At 53.4% G+C, this 12,628-nt stretch overlaps 1 protein-coding gene across 17 annotated transcripts in view; it reads right to left on the reverse strand.

Annotated features, from left to right (window-relative positions):
* DTNB (dystrobrevin beta) overlaps window positions 1–12,628 on the reverse strand; it is a 205,684-nt gene that overhangs the window by 19,640 nt on the left and 173,416 nt on the right. The window lies entirely within an intron of this gene.

Genomic DNA, 12,628 nt, shown 5'->3' on the forward strand with positions numbered 1-12,628 from the left:
GTGACACGGTGAAACCGGCAGCGTCCCCCCCCCATCCACCCCGTGGCTTTGGCTCGGAAGAGCCGGCTCATTCCCCCTCCTCCTCCCAGACCGAGTGTCAGCCTCGGAGGGAAAACCAGCGTAAATAAGACTGCAAACCAGGAGGGAAGGCAGCGCTAACACACAGCGGAGGCCGCTGAGCCGCAGCTCCCCTCTCCCCAGGAGGGAGGCAGAGGAGGGTGGGGGGATATTTTATGTTTGGCAGCTCGTTGCCCGGGTTGCACCTTGCGTTGCGGCACCGCAGCACGTGTTCCTGCTATAACCACCCGAGGCCGCAGACGGGGGCAGCTGCGAGAGGGATTACAAACGAGAAGCCGCCTAGAGATGTTGTGATTGGAAAAGCGAGAGTTCAAGCAATGCAGCAAGACCTCGCTGCCGGCCTCCTCTCCCCAAAACACACAAAACACACGAGGGGACAGATTTTACCCTGGGCGGCAAACGCGACCACCCCACCCATCCCCGCATCTGGCCCACGGCGGGTTTTGCAGATGTGCTCGCTCCTTGGACCAAGGGCAGCCCCTGGACCCCGAGACGCCCTCGCCAGCAACGGCCGGGAGAGCAGCACCGGGGCACGGCCGCGCACAGGAGACTTCAGCCCGGGCGGGGGGGAACCTTTGAGACACGCTGCCTGCGTTGGTATTCTTAGAGTAAGTGCCCAAGCACTTGAATTATTCTTTTTTAAATTTTTTTTAACTGCTGGGCACACAGATGGGCTGTGCCGATTTGCATACAGCAGCCAGCGGAGCAGAGGGGCTGGGAATGTCCCTCGTCCGTGCGATGACACGGTTCCTGGAAACCGTAGTGATTTTGAGAACAGCTCGTGAGGTCACACACAGACGACGTATCTCGACAGGGAGCAGTTACAGGGCAGAGCCGCGTCTCCCTGCCGCCCCTTCCCCGTGCACGCTCAGCGGCCCGTGCTCAGCGGCCCCAGGCGATGCACCCCACGGCGCTCGGTAGCTGAAGGAGGATCTGAAAGTTTTCGGTTCAGTGAAGACTTGAAAATCACCTTCACAAGAAACACGCGCCGTCCCAGATTGCCTGCTGGGAAGGCGGCTGCTGCTCAGCGCCGCAGGGCTGCGGACCCCAGGGTGCCGGTGCTCCCGCAGCGGCACAGGGACCGGCACTGGTGGGCTGGCCCCAGCCAGCAGCCAAGCACCCCCCAGCCGCCCGTGCACTCCCCACCCGTGGGACGGGGGACGGAATGGAAAAGCAAAAGCAAGAAAAACTCGTGGGTTGACCTGGGGTGGACTTCCTAGGCAAGGAGAGCTGAACGAAAAAGCAGCTCCTGGCCCACACCGACACTAAACCTCCCTGGGCAGCACCTACCAAAAGACAGGTCTGAGCCGCACCTGCGCGTGCTGCATCTGCGAGCTGGCGGGGGCTGTTACAAAGCCCCCCAAGTTTACGTCTCTAGGAGGAAAGAAAGAATCTGATCTCCTCGTGGGCGATTCCCTGGGAGATCTCTGTGCGGCCACAGCCCCCATCAATTGTCCATGTTTTTCATGAGTGGAGACGACACCTGAGCAGGTCCAGAATGGGACAGGGGGCCTGGCCTGAACGAAGAGCTGCAGAGCTTTGGGATGACGAGTCCTTTCTGCTCATGGCAGGACCTGACACAGACCGAGCGCTGGTGGAGCTTTCCCAGGCCCACACAGAAACCAGGCATCCAAGAAAAGTTGTGACCATCACCGCAGAACCTCAAACCCAGAAGCAGCACCGACATCACGGACGTGACGGACGGAAGCTTTGGGAGGGAAAGGAAGAAAGCTTGAGTCCGAAGCAGATGCGTAACGATGCATTCGCCGAACTACAAGCCAACAAACGTCCATTTGACCTCAGCAACAACCTCCAGGCATGTGTGGGGTGTTCGCTGCTGCACGCGGGCTGGGCGAGACTTTCCGACCGTACTCTGCAGGTCATGCTGGAGCAGAACCTACGGCTGTCTCCGGCACCAGCAACAAACACCCGCGGGAGAGGGACCGGTGCTGTTCAGGCTCAGGGCTGCATGTGGTTCTCTAGCACCTGGTAATATCTGGTTTTGTCTAATTCCAGATAAAATAAAATATCTATTTTACATATTGATCTCGCTTCTTGTACTTTATATAGCATAGTCTTAACATGTTTGCACGTTTTTCCTCTGCACCGAATGATGAGTCCTGTGGAAAAATGATGCACGTGGAAAAATGGTGTATGACCTCTGGCTGCGATGCAGATACATACAGAAAGCAGAAATAAGAAGGTATGAGCTGGTGTTTCCTAACTGTCGACACTATCTGTACCACCCCTCAGCCCACGGCTCTCAGGCAGCGCGTTGCCCGTGGGACCCCAATGGCATCTGCAGCCACGAGGAACCCGGAGGGTGACCCAAAGGAGGATGCTTGAGGACCCGAGTAAAAGCCACGGACACCGATGGTGACGACGAGCCCCACCGACAGCCGGGCTCACGCTGCACGGCACGAAACCAGCCCTGTCCTAGAAAGCACTTTATCTGCTGAGAAAGCAAGAACGACACCTGGGGCGGCCGCGGAGGGAGCGGCGCAGAACCCTGCCAGCAAAGGCAGCCAGCACCCGACCCATGGGTGCCACGGTGCAGCGCCGGGGCTCGGCCGGGGCAAAGGAAGCCGTGGGAGGATGCGGCGGGTGTAGCTGTGCCTCTGCAGCCGGGGGGAGGTGAACCGGGACAGCCCGGAGGCAGCTGGCGACCGTTAATGGGTACGCTGGGGATGGATGGCTCCCGAGGCTGAACCAGACGGCATCGCCGGGGCGGGGGGGGTGTCAATAAATCACTCTCACAACCTTCCCTCTCCAACGGCTGAAGGCAAAGGGAGTGACGGAAGGAATGATGCAAGGGCCAAGAAATGCCGGAGCTGAGGCTGGCCCTCTGGTTTCCGAAGCTGCTGTAGGGAGCCCGTGCTGGGGCTGTTGTTGTTCCAGCGGCTCCGTTCCCCAGCACGGGCACGTGCTTCTGCAGCTCTGCCAGGTAAAGAGACGGGTCCAGCGAGGAGCCGTGCGTGGCTCCGCTCCTCCATGGCCACCGCTGCCGCCGAGCTCACAGGACGGGAAACTCCGGGATGCCTTTTGTAAACAGAGCAGAGGCAGATTTGAACAGGTTTGTAAACTCCTCCTGGCTCCGCTGGAGTTGCAGCCTTACAAAATCCTGGGAATTATTGGCTCAATTGCCCTGGAAACTGCACCAGGGAGGACACAGAAGACGGATTTCCATTTAGAAAAACAGTGAAGGAAACCTCTGACCCAGCTCCTGAAATGTTTGGGAGCAGACTTCAATTTATTGGCCCCAGCTTATCAAGTCTTGTATACAAGAGTTCTGAGGTTTAACCTAAAAATCTTTAATATTTCCTGAAGAAAAGAGGCAGAGCTCTGGCCTGTGCATCAAAACCACTTCAACAGAAGTACGGGAAGCCGGGACCGCAATAGCTTTTAGCAGGTACACGAGATACTGTTGCACCATCACCTTCCTTGTCCCGGCAGCTTAACTGGAGATCCCCCACCTCCCTGGTGACCTGCTGCCAAATTTTCTACCATCGCCACTGGCAGAGGAGAGTTTTAAAGGAAAATGGGATGAAACAAGCATCAAAAAATTCAGGTCGGAAGGAGCCTCAGAGGGTGTCCAGTCCAACCTCCTCTACTGAGCAAGGTCAACTTCAAAGCATTGCTCAGGGTCATCTTCTGCTGATCTTTGAAAATCCCCCAAAAGGGAAAATCTCCCGCTCCGGGCAGCCTGCTCCAGACTTTAACCACTCTCATGGAATTTCTGTCCCACACCCAGCCAGAACCGCCCGGTCAATGTGTGGCCATCTCCTCTTGCTTTCTCCATGCACCTCTGGGAAGACTCTGGCTCTGCTTTCTCCTTGGTCACCCATTAGGAGACAGAAGATTACAGTTGGATTTCCCTTTTGCTCCTCTTCTCCAGGCTGAACACAACCAGCTCATACATCACCCTGACTAGAGGGTTTTGTAGGACATGGACATTAGGAAAAACTTCTCCATGGTGAGGTCCACCTAGGGAAGAACAACCCCAAGTACCAGTACAGGTTAGCAGCGCTGCGGAGAAGGGCCTGGACGTCCTGGTGGACAACAAGCTCTCCATGACCAGCAGTGTGCCCTCGTGGCCAAGGCGGCCAACGGTGTCCTGGGGTGCACAGAGAAGAGCGTGGCCAGCAGGTCGAGGGAGGTTCTCCTCCCCCTCTGCTCTGCCCTGCTGAGGCCACATCTGGAGTTCTGTGTCCAGGTCTGGGCTCCCCAGTTCCAGACAGACTGGGAACTACTGGGGAGAGTCCAGCGGAGGGCTGCGAGGATGAGGAGGGGCCTGGAGCATCTCTGGTGTGAGGAAAGGCTGAGAGAGCTGGGGCTGGTTAGCCTGGAGAAGAGAAGGCTGAGAGGGGATCTGATCCACACTTACCAATATCTAAAGGGTGGGGGTCAAGAGGACGGGGCCAGACTCTTCTCAGTGGTGCCCAGTGACAGGACAAGGGGCAACGGGCACAAACTGGAACACGGGAAGTTCCATCTGAACGTGAGGAAAAACTTCTTCCCTGTGAGGGTGACCGAGCCCTGGGACAGGCTGCCCAGAGAGGTTGTGGAGTCTCCTTCTCTGGAGAGATTCCAAACCCACCTGGACACGATCCTGTGCGACCTGCTCTGGGTGATCCTGCCCTAGCAGGGGGTTGGACTAGATGATCTCCAGAGGTCCCTTCCAACCCCTACCAGTCTGTGAATTTGTGAATCTGTAAGGTTGTCAGAGAGGTGAGGGACCTCCATCCTTAGAGGTTTTCAAGGCTTGCCTACATGATGCCAGAACTAACTTGATCTGGTGCCAGCAGCAGCCCTGCTTCAAGCAGAAAGTTGAGCTAAAGATCCCCAGAAGGCCCTACATCTCTACGATCTACAGATGTTTACTGAGAAACTAAGAAACCTTGCTTTGCAAAAAATATACATTGATTTTAATGCATTTTATTACGTAGCATATTCCTATGAATAGATTAAAATAAAAGGGATCTTGCATCTGTATAAAACCATAGAGCTAACAGTTTTTAGGTAAGTGACTTAGACAAGTAAACATCTCATCATGCCCAAAATAACTAACTCCAGAAAATACGGCAGAAACAGAACAAAACCAAGAATATGAGCACACGGCCTACAACTCTCGTTTTTTGTTCTGCATCTTTGCTGCAGGAGATGAAGCAAGCCAGAGGATGTCAAACGGCATCCAAGAAAAAGCAGAGGTCTTCATTAGAAAGTGAAATGGCCTTGGGTTTTTCATCTGCATATCACGCACATTCAATGTCTGATTCACATTTACCATGCTTCCCCTTGTCTTTACTCAAGAATGATGAGATGGCTCTTGAGCCCGGCTTCCTCACATCAAGCATCGCGGGGCTCAAGCTGAAGAGCTTTTATAAAATTCACTGTACATAACTGGAGCTCTGCTCCATGCTGCAGGGGCTCTCTTGGAAACAAAAGCCCCTCTCTTCTCGCCCAGGTGTTCTCCCCATGGCACAGGCTGGGGGGGCACACCGAACTGAGCGCTCCCGGAGCCGACACTGCCCTTGGCTTTGTGGCTTCTTCAGCCCCGCAGACCCCCTGTATCCCCATGTTTTCAAACAACATCGACACCAGCCTGCTTGAATGGGCAGAGTAACCTCTGCTGATGTTATCGCACGTACCGTGACCACAAAATATCATGTAGCAGGGAAGAAAAAATATGCTTTCTGCATATTTCACCAAAAAAACTGTCAAGTAGGAAATCAGGTTATTCTTTGCATGGATGTATAGGTCATCCATCTAGCCTACATCATCTGTGTTTAAAATTTCATGCATATATACAGCCCAAAAGCCGCAGTGCCCTTGCATTCCTCTGCTCATTTTGGGGCTGAGCCAACTCAATAAATAGCATCGAGGAGCCTGAAAACAACGACCAGCGACAATCATTGCACTGAGGTTAATTCTATTGAGAAACATCTTGAAATACTGGGGAAATTTATGAGTCCCAAAGAGTGCAAATATTTTACTATGCAGAATATTATGGAGAACCGCAGGCAGGTTGGGCAGACAGAGATCCTCGGCCAGCAAACGCTCAAACCAACCAACAAACCCTGAAATTTTTAACGGCGAGGGATAAATGACAGAAACACAGCGGATGTTGGACATGTTGGTTTTGCTGAAAACGGGCCTTGCCAAATAACACTTGATTTCCTTCCTTGAGAAGATTATGAGTTTTATTGACGAGGATAATTACCGAGAAATAATATCCTTCATAAGGCATTTGATTTAGTAATGTGTCACTTTCTGATGAAAAAAGCGAGCCGTAGGCAGCAGCAGCAAAGCGCACTCTGCATGGATTAAGCAGAAGATGATTGTCAAAAACTGTACCACCCAAGGACTCCTCTCACTGAAGGTGATTTGGTCTTCAGAGCAACGTGTTGCCCAAGTCCTGCCCAACTGCCCCAGCTGCAGCCATGTGCCATGCGACTCCTCCTCCACCCTGACCACTTGCTAGCATCATTTTCCCTGTTTTTTTTTCAGTTTTCAGGCACACTTCAATGTCCTGCCTGTTCCCCGCCACTGGAGTGAGAGCAATCCCTTTGTGGGCACGGACACACCCAGCGTGGATGTGGAGCACCTCCTCCATTAGAGTCTATCGTAGAACCAACGGGAAACTTTGCACTATTGCCACTGAAGTCACAAAAATAACTTGTGTTTCCTGTCATTTCAGGCACTTTTTCTGCACTGAAGAATTATGGGGGCTGCTGTTTCCCAAGGTGAGGTGCAGGGAAGGCCGTTACTTGCTGTCACAGAAATGAACAGGATCGTAGGAAAACGAAACTGGAAGAAAACACCTCGTTCGCCCCTGTGCACCACAGCTGGACCCGCTCTTCGTAATCCCCTCCTGACAGATGTTTATCTGACATGCTCTTAAAAACCTCTTCAACCAGATTTTCCTAAAGTCTAAACCAAACTCCCTGATGCAACTTTCAGCAAGCGGAGCCCATGGCATGGCCCAGCCCCGTGGGGCAAGGACAGCAGCTCTTCCCTCCTCCGTGCAGCGACCTTTCCGTGTCTGGAGCCTTCTAAACCTGCTCTCATCTTCTCTTCTGCGGTAAACCGCTCTGGTCCTTCAGCCCTGCCGGGAGAGCCAGCGGTTCAGCCAAGACAAGCTTCCTCACCGTCCTCCTCGGGACTTACCGCATCTTTTCAGAGAGCTGGAGCCCAGAAGTGGACCTCCTGGTTCAGGTGGGACTGCAGCGAGGGGTGGTGGAGTAGGAGCCTGGTTTGTGGGTCCAGTGAACCCCAAAGCCATCTCTAGTCTTTTTTTTTTTTTTAATACCATTGACTCATGTTTGTTTTGTGATCGGCCACGGCCCCCAGTGCTTCTCTGCAGAATGACTATCTTTCCAGCTGCTCCGTGTTTCATATTTGCTTAGCTGATTTTTCCCGCATACGTGCTGCATACGTTCCTTCGTACATACTGACATCCAATTTTTTTCCCCCTCCAAGTATTCCTGCAACTTTTCAGGATGATTTTCAATTCTCATCCCCTTCCCTAAAGCCCCAGCAACCTCCTCCTGCTTGATGTCAAGAGCAAATCCAAGTCCCTTGCAGGAAGGCTGAACAGTAATTAATTCAGAACAGAAATAATGAACTACAGAGGAATTTCAATTTACACGTCTTTCTATTTTAACAGAAAGCCCTTGACAACTGATCTGGGAGAAAACTTTCCCAACCAAATTTATAACTGCTTTGCATGAGGCTCATCTAGCCTACGCTGCTCCGGCTCTACGGAGGAAAATAGGAGTTTGCTCTGGAGTAGGTCTGCAAAGGGGAACTACACAGGGGATGCTCACTGTTTGCTGCCGTTTCCTAATACACATGTGTCTGAATTGCTTTAACCTGTGATAGAAACTGGAATGCTGTTAAGCCGGTTTGGAGTAAGACGGTTTGGTCTTGTCCTTACAGTTTTCATGGGGGCATCGGGTAGGTGCTGGAAGCAGACGATACAAGTGCACAACAACTGCGCGGCTTGCAGGTACGAAATCCTATTTTCTGTTAAACCATGGGAGCCGTCCTCCCGTTCCTGCCCACAGCCCCTCGTGCAACTGAATATCGTGACTGCAGTCACCGGGGCTGTAACTTCCCTGCGAGGTATTTCTCCAGAATTTGGGTCTGCATCGCCATGTTGCGGTTTTTCCTTTTTGCTAGTAATTTAAAAAATTATTTATGTTAACCAGAAACGGAGGAGAAAAACCCTTTCAGTGCTGCAAATGAAACTACTGCTGCCTCTGCCTGAATAATTCCAGCTCGATCGAAGCGTGTGCTAAAAATAATTCAACCCCCTCTCCGCAAATACTCTTTGAGGGAAATACTTAGAAAATAAGGTCACTAAATCAGACCCCCACCAATCGGTCCTGTTGACCTTATTCTTGTAGGAAAATTAAATTTTACTGTCCTCTGCGGCACGTCAGCCAGGGCTATCGGCTCCAACAGGCCTCATGCTGCCTGCCACCCTTCTCCAAGAACAACCACGTCCAGGAACATGGGAAAGGCTTATTAGCTGGGTAGGCTAACAATCTCTCTGAGGCGTTAATAAAATCCCCCTAGCAAAACCCAGCTGTTTTCAGGGAAACAGAGGGAGAGAGGCGTGATGCCCGCTCCCCTGGCCCCCCCCGGCCCCCCCATCCCCAGTTTCCCTCTGCCTGGTGTCCCTAGTCCCCCGGCACGGGCGGCAGCTGGGGAGCAGCCGGTTTGCCGGGACAAGGCCGTTCGTCCCGGTGCAGCCTGTTTGAACACATCGCACACTGCACACGCTGCGCTGAAACGGGGACAGAAAAGTGCTCTGCACGGACGGAGCGCTGCTGGCGCCCCGACTTCTGTCTGTGTCCCTGGGCACCTGCCTATAGAAAATAAACATCTGTGTTTATACAGAGGGCTTGTGTGGGCCTGCCAGGGGATGCATTACAAATATACAACCGCCGGCCTCCGAGGCCGGGCTGCGCTGGTTTGGATCCCTGGCGACGCCAGGCTTGTCGGCCATGACGGCGCAGTGATGGCGACTGTGCAGCCCCGCGGTGAGGTGCAGGGGCTGGGCCAGGTCGGTGGGATTATTAGACAGCACATTGTCCGCCGCACCGAAAGGTTTGCGTTTAATTGTTCAAAATGACATAATTAGATTAGACACACAAACCCACCCCGTGATACTGCGTGGGCCGTGCGACGGGCAATCTGGCGGGGAGGCTGAGCGTGCCGGGGGGGCACGCAGAGGGGAGGAGAGGGGGCCAAGACCGCGCACGGAGCTGCTTTTGTTTTTCAACCACAGTGTTAATTAACAACTAGTTCGCTCAGGAATAAGGTGGCTCTGCCGTCCCCAGCGCAGCTCCAGCCCTTGCCGCAGGCGAGAGCCGTGCACCGGGCTGGGGGCTGCAGGGACCGACACCGCCGGGCTGCAGCGCAGCTACCATCGTTAGTGCTAAATTAAAACTGCTTCACCAGAGACCCCGCTCCCATCCCCAGAGCTGGGCCCAACAGCGCCCCGGGAGCCACGGAGCCTCCAGCACAGCCAGCAGCTGCGGCAGCTGGGCAGGGCCCGGTGCGTCCTTCTGCCAAACTGGGAGACATCTCGCCTCGGCGCTATTCCCACCACCGGCCTGGCAGCCGGCTTGTATTACTCAGCTCTTTTTACGATTTGCTTCTTCAGCTTTAATTCTAACGCAGGGATAACCCGTGGCTTCAGGACAGCTATTTTACGCAGCTTTGCTGTCACCGCTCTGGGAGGTGAGCGTTTCCCCACCGTTTGCCCATCGGACCTGGGCAGCTGCTTTGTGGTGTTGCAGAAGGTGCCGGCCATGCAGGCAGCCCTGCCTGGCCTTCCCTGCCCTGCCTGGCCTTCCCTGCCTGCCCTGCCTGCCCTGCCTGGCCTTCCCTGCCTGCCCTGCCTCCTCCTGCACAGCAGGCAGGGCTGGTCCTTCAGTGGAGCCATGCACAGCCCTTGCAGAATTAAACACCATGTCTTACAAAGGAGAAGAGCGACGAGGACGATTCTCCCTGAATTATGATAGAGAAAATGGGGGGGGGGGGGGGGCAGAAGAGAGAGCTCCACTTGACTTTTCCGGTGGTCAAATTTAGAAGGATCCATGTTTTCCAGCAGCCCAATCCTTTTATTGGTACAACAAAGCAGACGATGTGATCAGTATTGGCAGCTCCTGCCTTTTTCGGGGCAGTTACTGTCCTGAGGATGCCCTCCCTATGCTTTGCTATCATTTGGCTTTTTCTGGAAAAAAAAAAAAAAAAAAAAGGAAAAAAAAAAGAAAAAAAGCAAAAAGCACCTTGTGCTGCCTGTGCTGCCTGCGCTGCCTGGCTGCCGAGGAGCCCAGCCGCCGCTCTGAGACCCCCCCCAGAAGCAGGTCTGCTCCGTCCGCAGTGCCAGCGAGTGCGAGATAGCTGTTTGAACTCCTCCATTCATGAAACGCTGTTTGTTTTCATTCCTCTCTATCCCCCCAGCTGTGGGATATAGAGCAGGGATCAGGAAACAATAAAATCTCGGTTACCACACAGAATGCCTCCTTCTCCCTGGCTCCTTTCAAAGCCTGACATTTTTGCTTTCATCCGCCATTTCCACAGTTATGGGGCATGTGCGGGGCCTCATGTGGGAATCCCGTAACTGTGCTCAATATGGACCAGATTGCTCCCCCAGCATCCAGCATCGCCCCCACGCCGCCCTGCCCTCTCCCTTGCAGCGGTTCCCAGGACTCCTACAGTTTCCATTCCCACCCGATTCCCCAACCGACTTGTATTACAAAGACTAAAAGCAAGTGTTATCTTTCAAAATTATTCGAGATTTCTTTTCAGGCTTCTCAGCTGGCACTTTTATCCCTTTAACCCATCGGCATCGCTGACGTGGCTGGCAAGCTTTCCGCGGCGTCTCTGGAGGCGAGCAGAGCGGCTGCGGTGCAGGAGGGCTGGAGGAGCTGCCCCGTGCCCCGTCCTGCGGCATCAGGGCAGAGCAGAACGTCTTAATTCTGGGAGCACCCAGACCGACCCCTGCAGCCACCCTCTGCGGTGCCGGCTCCGGGTTTCTCTGGTCCACGGACACTACCAGGGGACATGTGAAGTGCCTCGGGTCCAACTTCCTTCCCATTGAAAAAAAGGCTACAAAAGTTCGCCGGAGCTGAGCAGGCAGATCTGCACTACCAGAAGTACAAAGGTGACCTGTAACTCTGACTTTCAGCACGGTTACACCGCGGCAGCAGTGTAGCGACAATATACCCATCAGACGCGGCAGAGAGGCCGTCTCCCTAGAAAACACCGACAGCTCGTGTCGGGAACTCGTGCCCCGCAGAGCAGGCTGCTGCCAGCACACCTCTTGCTGCTCTGGCTCCACACCGGTCACTCCACGCACACGCAGCCTGATCAAAGTGTCTCTCCTGACCTGTGGCTACCTACAAGCAGGTGGCCATGGACCAGCCCGAGCGCTCCAACACAGTGTCACCGCTGAGCCGCGGGAGGGAGCGAATCTGGAGGCTGCAATAGTCAGCACGTTGTAGCACGAGGACACTCATCTGGCTTCCCAAGGACAAGTCCCTTCTCCCTCCGCAGAGGCGGGTCTGTGTTGCTTGTGGTGGCTCCTGGGCAGGATGCAGGTACCACCATGATGGAGGGCACCCAGTGAAAGAGCTTATGGGATAAGAACCAGAAGTAATGGGTCTCTGAACAGATCCAGCTCTTAAAGTCACTGATGAAATTCTTCCTTGGTAAAAAGAGCACGAAGCTAAACAGAGAGTATATCAACAAGTTTGCACATGAACTTCTGAGCAGGCAAGGGCATGTGACTTGCAAGAAAGTTGGACAGGGACCATAGCTCTGTCTAAATGCATGACAGCTATTGACAACAGAGAAGTGCCTTTGTAATCCTGGAGGAGCTGTGCTCCCCTTTCACAGCCCAGAAAGAAACCTTCCAAAGCCTGCAGCTTCTGGGGGCCGCCAGACAAAAAGATACACATCTAGAAGCACAGGCTTAAACACCGCATCCAAAGGATAAAGGGTTCTGGTTAGCCTGATGTGATAACCATTGCCAGAGATACAACAAAGAGAAAGATAAGGGAAACAAGCATGCGAGAAGCTGAAAAGATGGATTGTCGACTTGTGACCATGAGACAGAAGTGTGAAATCTTCAAGCCAGAACAGAGAGTCGTTAGACGATGCTCAGAAAATGAACTACCAAGGAATCTGCCCCAGGCACCGTGCAATAACAGGCTACAGGAGATAAACCTGGTATTTGGGTTTGTTCTCTGAAACAGTTGTCAACGCAGGTCAACTAGCAAGGCAGGGTGGTGATTTGTGGCTCTATACCCCCGTAAAAAGTGAGAAGAAAATGGGTTCTGCTGAAAGACAACCTGCAGGCTGGAGGATACGCGAGGAATTCCGCAGGGATTCATCTATTTAATATTCTAATTACGTGCACAAAAATAACTGCACTCTAATGAAACTTCCTGATGACATAAAGGTTAGGATGAATCATTAATACAGAGGCAGAGCACTGCACATGAACTGGAGGCTCAGAAGAACAGAGATGCCG

This window comes from Balearica regulorum, chromosome 3 (assembly GCF_011004875.1).
Source record: "Balearica regulorum gibbericeps isolate bBalReg1 chromosome 3, bBalReg1.pri, whole genome shotgun sequence".
NCBI classification, from domain to species: Eukaryota; Metazoa; Chordata; class Aves; order Gruiformes; family Gruidae; genus Balearica; species Balearica regulorum.